The sequence below is a fragment of the Hylaeus volcanicus genome, chromosome 1, assembly GCF_026283585.1.
Source record: "Hylaeus volcanicus isolate JK05 chromosome 1, UHH_iyHylVolc1.0_haploid, whole genome shotgun sequence".
In the NCBI taxonomy this organism is placed as follows: Eukaryota; Metazoa; Arthropoda; class Insecta; order Hymenoptera; family Colletidae; genus Hylaeus; species Hylaeus volcanicus.
This window is the reverse complement of record NC_071976.1, coordinates 17,473,873-17,480,982: the sequence shown is the minus strand read 5'-3', so window position 1 is coordinate 17,480,982 and position 7,110 is coordinate 17,473,873. Positions and strand designations below refer to the sequence as shown.

At 35.3% G+C, this 7,110-nt stretch overlaps 1 long non-coding RNA gene across 2 annotated transcripts; it reads right to left on the bottom strand.

Moving 5' to 3' along the window:
• Window positions 1–3,518, bottom strand: LOC128875911 (uncharacterized). 2 transcript variants are annotated; one of them, XR_008456907.1, is made up of 4 exons: window positions 3,113–3,518; window positions 1,165–1,506; window positions 913–1,073; window positions 1–829 (listed from the first exon to the last, which is right to left on the bottom strand). It is a non-coding gene; the product is annotated as an uncharacterized LOC128875911 (long non-coding RNA). The 2 variants fall into 2 exon arrangements; XR_008456906.1 differs by having other exon boundaries at window positions 1,165–3,510.
• Window positions 3,519–7,110: the final 3,592 nt, after the last annotated feature.

Here is a 7,110-nt window from a genome sequence, read left to right as displayed (position 1 = left end):
ATTGTGCCATTGAATGTACATTTTTCTTTTTATTTTGTAAACATTATCGTAGATAAATTTTGGTTTAAATAAATGTGTTATTTCTCATTCACTTAATATGTATCCATAGCAAAGTAATTTTTGTTCTCTGTTTACAAGAGGTCAGGTCTAAAGAGGTTCAAACGGAGCCAACTGGAGTGCCTCAAATTCAATAAGCCTCGCGAGAGTGGCTCGGATTTCTAAAATCATTTTCTAATATTTGTCGATTATAATTTTTTGTTTAATACTTAAATATATGCTGAATCACTTCCTCGAATTTTATTAATCTATTACCATTTCTTCCATCCAACCAAAATTGACAAAGAAACACCTTTTGTTCAGTCTGTTACAGTGATGTCACCCCTTAATTGCATGTATGAACATCAAGAAGATAGTGCGAATACACTATTCATTTGTTTACTACCAGAATATATTCTAAGCCAAACAGGATTTTTTTTTTTTTTATTATTTAAGAACCTCAGATAAGGTTCATATATACAGTAGTATGTATAATACAGTTTATGTGTACATTATATCCGCAGTTTACATTCTTTTAAGAAATCAAAAATACATAGACAAGCTGCAATATTAGGTTTCGCAACAAGCGATTCAACATTAAGTGAGAGACACTGTTTCTTCTTTTGAAGCTTCTTAATTAGCTTGATCCTTGAGCTATCGTAGAGCCTGCATTGCCAAATCACATGATTGATGCCTTCGATTTCATAGCTGCATTTACATTTAGGGTCGCTTATTATCTTAATGCGAGCAAGAGAGACAGCAAGATTATAATGCCCAGACCTAATACGATTTACTGTGAAAATAAATTCTCTTTTATGTTTACTGCGAAATTGATAGCACTCGAAGGATGTTCTATAGCTCTGTTTTCATGCTTACCGTTAGAAATATCAATCTTATTTGATTCCGAATCAAAGAAGACTCTAGAGCCCTCGAGTAATCGGACAGAAAGCTGCATTGACTCTTCTGTACATGCTATATCTAGTCCGTGATTACGTAACGTGCTCCAAGGGCCAAGTACCAGGAGCTCCAGGGTAACCCTGAGTAGTTAAAGAAACAGCGAAATCATAATCGATCTCTTGTGGCGTGTAGTCGAGAAAGTTTCTTTTCATAGGGCACAATAATGCATACCCGTGAATTGTTCGCATGACCTATCCGGGGCACCGTTGCCGAGTAACAAATGGATAGGTGTTACCTAAGCTAGTTACGGATCCTTCGATAAACACAGACGGACAAACGTTTCCTAATTGTGCTGGGAATTGTTTACGCTACCTCGCAGCACCTTCCGGCCTTCCTGCGTTCATGGCTATTCCGTGTTTGCCTCCCCGTTTCTTGCTCGTCTCTGTCACGTCTTCCGGAAGAATGGACGGCGAGAATTTCGCAGGAGGATCAGCGACGGTGGATCTTAATTAAGTCGTTGGTGTCTAGCTCTCCTTGCAGAGGGAATCTTTTCCTTCGTTACGTCATGTTCTTCTAACGGGCGAAAGATTCTGTTTGAAGTATTAATTTCTGCTAGCGACTCGATACTTGGAGAATCCGTTTCAATCGGACATTTTCATGGAACGTCTCGTAACTAATTTTTTAAATGTATCATTTCGGATTTAGTATAATTTCGCGTTAGTAAATATAGTTATAATTGCCTAGGAGGAGGTAACTCTTTCTTCTTCGATGGCTAATAAGATATCATTTATTTTCTCGCGTTAATAAGGGAGGAAGAGCTTTTACAAATATTCATAATCGAACAAAGAACTATATTAAGTTGTGTGGGACATTAGGCTCCTTATTAAATATAGGTCTCATACGAAGAGTCAATCGAAGAGCAATCGACCATTTTTTTTAATCTTATATGCACTAGCACCTTCGTCAGGGGGATGGTTTCATTTGAAGGGTTGGAGGAATCTATTTTTTCTTTTATATATATATGTACAATACCATTTTGAAATCGACTTAATAGTGGCTATTTCATGAAGGTCTAAAAAAGTGGCATTCCATTAATTAAAATATTAACGACTTTGAAATCTCATGAAAAAATGATCCTACAAAAAATAATGTCATATCATTATAAGTATCCTTTTTTCTCGAGTGAAAATGCATTACGCATACTCGTGTTCTCTGGGGGAACCCGGGTTATGTGGAGCTCTCCTAAGGGAGCGGTCACCGATAGCTTATCGTCCGCATCCCAATTCCCAAGGTCTACCTACTAAAAACACGCGTTCGCCTAAGCTGCAAGGGAGGTGCCTGGATCTCTTAAAATAGTGCAACGTTGTCCCGAAGAGTGTATTCATAGGACTATAAATAACAGAGATATTCAAGGTGGACAAAATCATTGTCCTATCCTGTGTACTATTCTGAAATTTGGAATTTCAAATATGTGTTTCATGATATCTCAGAATTGTATTGACCAATAAAGATTAAATTTGACACACATATGAATGAAGCGTTATGCTATAGACTCCACCAGATCACAAGCTACAGTAGTTTGTATCAAATGAAAAATGTATGAAGGAGTCAATGTTTCTTTTATCTAGATCTGTTATTTTATCAAATTCTATTCACATATATTATTTTAGGAGGGTTGATAACAGAATTCGTAAAAGTTCAGGTTTTCTTAGATTTTCCTGCTTCAAATGAATAGAAGAACGCGAATTGTAATAGCAACACGGTGAAATTAGTACGATATGGCGAAGACAATAGCTAATAATTTTACAGATACGCGAGATAATTTCACATAAATTTTCTTATAATGTCTTCAAAGACGAACGGACTTTCTCGATATCACTCAGGAGACAAAACATCAAACGAAAATACAATTCTAATCAAATCCTATATTTTTAAATCTCAGTCCTGAAATTTAGATGCATCCGTAAGGAATCCCCATTCGTCGTGCACGTTAAAAATAGAATAACTCTTCTGCATACAAACTTCCCAAAAATGCAATCGCTGTGTTTGGCCCAGCCACATAACTTAACGGTGTCTTTCAATATGTCCATAGCGCAGGCGCCATTAATTTCGTGTTTGACACTTGGCTATCGAGCTCCAACGATTCCCCTCATTTTTCTGTTTCTCGTTTAGCTCGTACCGTGTTTGGGACCGTCGTCGCGACGATACGTCGATTTACTGCAGTTTTACTACTGCCGCGGCGCGGCTGGCTGTTTTAACGATGCATAAAGACGGCGGTGGGCAAGGAGACCGTTCAGAGCGACTGCACGATAGCCGCAAGATAGGATACACGACAGGTGAGACGTGTAACAAATCGAGACTGGCGTTTCCTCGAGAAAAAAACGAAATATCGGTCGTTTAACACTCTTCCCCCATTCGTGCTTCACCATGAGGCCGATACGCGACGAATTATTGCATCGGTGCCAATCTACGGGGATTACCCGCGAGAGGAAAAGGCCACCAGGACGTTGTTCGACGATTTTACAACCGTACACATAGCCCCACTCTAAAAGCGCATCAACACCGTTTCAGCCTGAGCTTGGCGAGGATTAGCCAGGAACTTGCGACAACGCTCGCGCGCCACGGAGCCATCGAGAATTTCGATTTCACGGGTTCTTCGCGGCCTACCATAATTTGTGATTTTATTGCATTTGACGAGGGGAACGGTGGGGTATCGTCAACGAAAATGTAAAGACAGTCACGGGCCAATGGGTTCCTGGTACGCGATGGCTTGAACGACGTAGAGTTTTTTTCGTAAATCAACGAAAAAACACTTTGCTCAAAGTAGGAATTTCAGTTCTTTTATCCTTGCGTTATATATTATTTGGTACTAAGAAGGACGAGGGGAGGCAATTTCCGTTTCAGAGAGGCAAAATTATACTTGTTTGGATGTCTTCGTTACTACGAGGTTTATGAATCTTTATGACAAAGATTAATTATTTTAAGGGGTTAGTCGCAGTCAGGAAAATGGAAACGGACAGTTTCTTGTGTGTTTTTTTTAAGGTGTTAAATAATAATTTTTCTAAATGAAATGTAAATATATTACAAAGTATGTCTTGAAGGACTATAAAAGAATTTTTGTTTTAAAAAAAGGTTAATTCATTTCGTCATAACAGCCGATGGCGTGGGTGGCCACTTGGTTTGCGGTGAGCAAGATTTCTTCAAACTGGTGGACCTGAAAACAAAACTAAAGGTAGATTTAGAAAATATATTAGACTAACGGGTCCCTGATCGACGGATTTTTTATTTTCTTGTATACTTTTTTTTATCCTATATTGAATCGCTTAATTTTAGTGAAAAAATTGAAAATCAACTTCAAATGTACACCATCTTGTTTTAAATTAATTTTTTCCAAAATCCTTCGTTCGGGGACCCGCTAGACTAATATGTTTTCGAAATCTACTTTTGTTTTTGTTTTCAGGTAAACCAGTGTAGAGAAATCTTGCTCAGCGCAAACCTGTTTTTAAATCATCGTCTACGTCATCGGCTGTTATGACGATATAAATTAAACGTTTCTTAAAACAAAAAATGTTTTTTAGTTCTTTAAAACATGCTTTATAATATACTTAATTGTTACTTATGCAAATTATTATTTAATAACTAAACAAAAATTACAAAGAAATGTCGTTTTTCCTTTTCCTGACTGCGACTAACCCCTTAAGGAATGTGACTGAACTGTAACGATTTTATAATTAACTGATAATGACAATTCGAAAAGTGTCCTTTCTTTAATTTTGATGGGTATTTGCAGATTTGTAGGATGTCGAAAGGAATTGAATATAATTAAAGAAGTTAACATTAAGAAAATTAACGAGGCTACGAGGGAGGGCTTATGACAACTTCACCAAATCTACTAAACGTAACTTATAATTTAAGGCTTTATATTGCAATACATAATCTTACATTATAGGTCAATGAATTCGTCTCAACATCAGCATTTATAATATTGTTACGCTTTTGGGAAGTCGCTCTTTCTTGAAACATTATTTATTAAAAACCAACAACAGATTGTAATTAAGGATAATATAAATGCATCTATTAGAAATACCGTATGTATTCTTTGAAGTTCTAAGAATGTCTGACAAACAGTTTAATCGATATATTTTCTTGTTTTCAATAAATATTACATCTTGTTAGCAGACTATGATTTTTTCTATATGGTTGCTTGTAACAATATATAAGAAAAATCTCATTGTTCCATTTAAAAGAAATAGCGGTGAAAAATACACAAATACAACAAACGTAAACCAAGCAAGTTCCAGATTAATTTTCTCGAAAATAAAACAATACATATAAAAGTCTAATTTATATTTTCAACTTTTTTTTCAACACCAAACTTTCTGGCAGGTAATATTATCTATTGGAGAATATCGCGTATAAAACAGTAATCGTTATTCTACTCAACAAATATCACACCTTTGTTTATTATACTTTCAGTATTTCCTTGTTATTCTTAGTTATTAAAAGAAAACTGAACGCAGATAATAAAAATCCTTTATCGGAATATATTAAAGATAAAGTAACAAATAACAAATACTCGATAAAAATTCGAGGTACTATAGTTGAACGTAATAATATTGGCGAATCCGTAAAACGATTCAAATGTCGGAATTGCGGTTGACGCGAGTAACTATTTAACCTTATCGTATCGCGACGAATACAAATTACGGGTATAAACGTACGCATGGCGTAACTGCTACATTGAACTCTGCAGGGATGAACATCATAAACCAAAACTATCGCAGATCAATGCGCCGGAGTTTCTCTTCATGCTGCATCATCAACGTACGATATTCATGATATCTCGTATTAAAGACGAAATAAACATATTGACCAGTGCTTGTTTAATCAGCAGCGTAACGATGATTCTCCGAAGTCATTTTCATGGATAATATCGATGGAGCAACATGGAAGTCCAGGTGTTTGCGCGCAATCATGAAGATATAACGTTACGTGATTTTCGATCGAAATGATTCTGGAAACAGCTCTAGATTATACTAATCTTGTATCAAGTGTATTTCACAGAAGACGGACTACATTCTCTCCGTTATCGTCTTTTTTTCGCCAAGAGCCATGCTCCACAAACACCTTGCGTGTAAAGATACACTCAGACGTTACAGTGTGGATAATCGATAAAAATAACCATTTTAGTGTTTACCTGCACAGCATGGATGATTAAAGCTTGATTCATACAATAGGTGTCGAATGGGAACACTGTTCATCCATTTATTCTTGACTATTAACCTCTTGAGGATAAATAAAATATATTCTGTAATTTTAACCTCTTGAGGATAAATAAAATATATTCTGTAATTTTAACCTAACATACAAACAAAATAAACTACATGAAATTTAAAGTCTTTATGAGAACCTCGTGATTGGTGATGTTTGCAAAGTTTAATAATACTTTCAACAAAATATGAAGATGTAAACATCATAATTAAACTTTAATATTCATTCACAGCACTTTAAATGTATCAAATAATATATTTTTAATTGGCCCATGGTATGGGACCATCGCACCTCGAAATCAGATAATCAGATAATAGTTCACTTCAAGGTGTCAATCGCCCACCAGGGAACGATATCGCCTACATCAAAAACAATGATCTAGATTAAGGATCTATAGAATATAGATTTTGTGAAAAGTACATGTGTGGTTTACTGCTTAGATATTGTAGATAATTATTGATTCCTGACGGCCTTCTATGTAAATCGAATCGTAGAATCTATAGTGCTCAGAGAAAAATCGAGTTTTTAAATTTGTTTTATAATCATTTATCAAAGAAACAAAAATAAGAATAGTTCACTATGAAAGTTATAAGAGCAACGTAAACATTTATTGGTTGTGTGAGAAAATTAAATAGATATGGTTTATCTACATCCTTCGAGCAAAGTGTATTTTTATAATAGTGTGAAGTGTAAAAAAATCCAGGGATAAAGAAGCAACAAATACACTTATATGAATGATGTAATAATGATTAAGAGATATAAGATATTGTTTAATGACTAATAGATAGCCTTGAGCAAAATAAAATACGTCTTTCAGAGATTTATCTCTTATTATTTACATCGAATTTGTCTTTAGATAAGAAATTTGCCAATATTTACTGCAACGACACCTTCATTTGACGCACT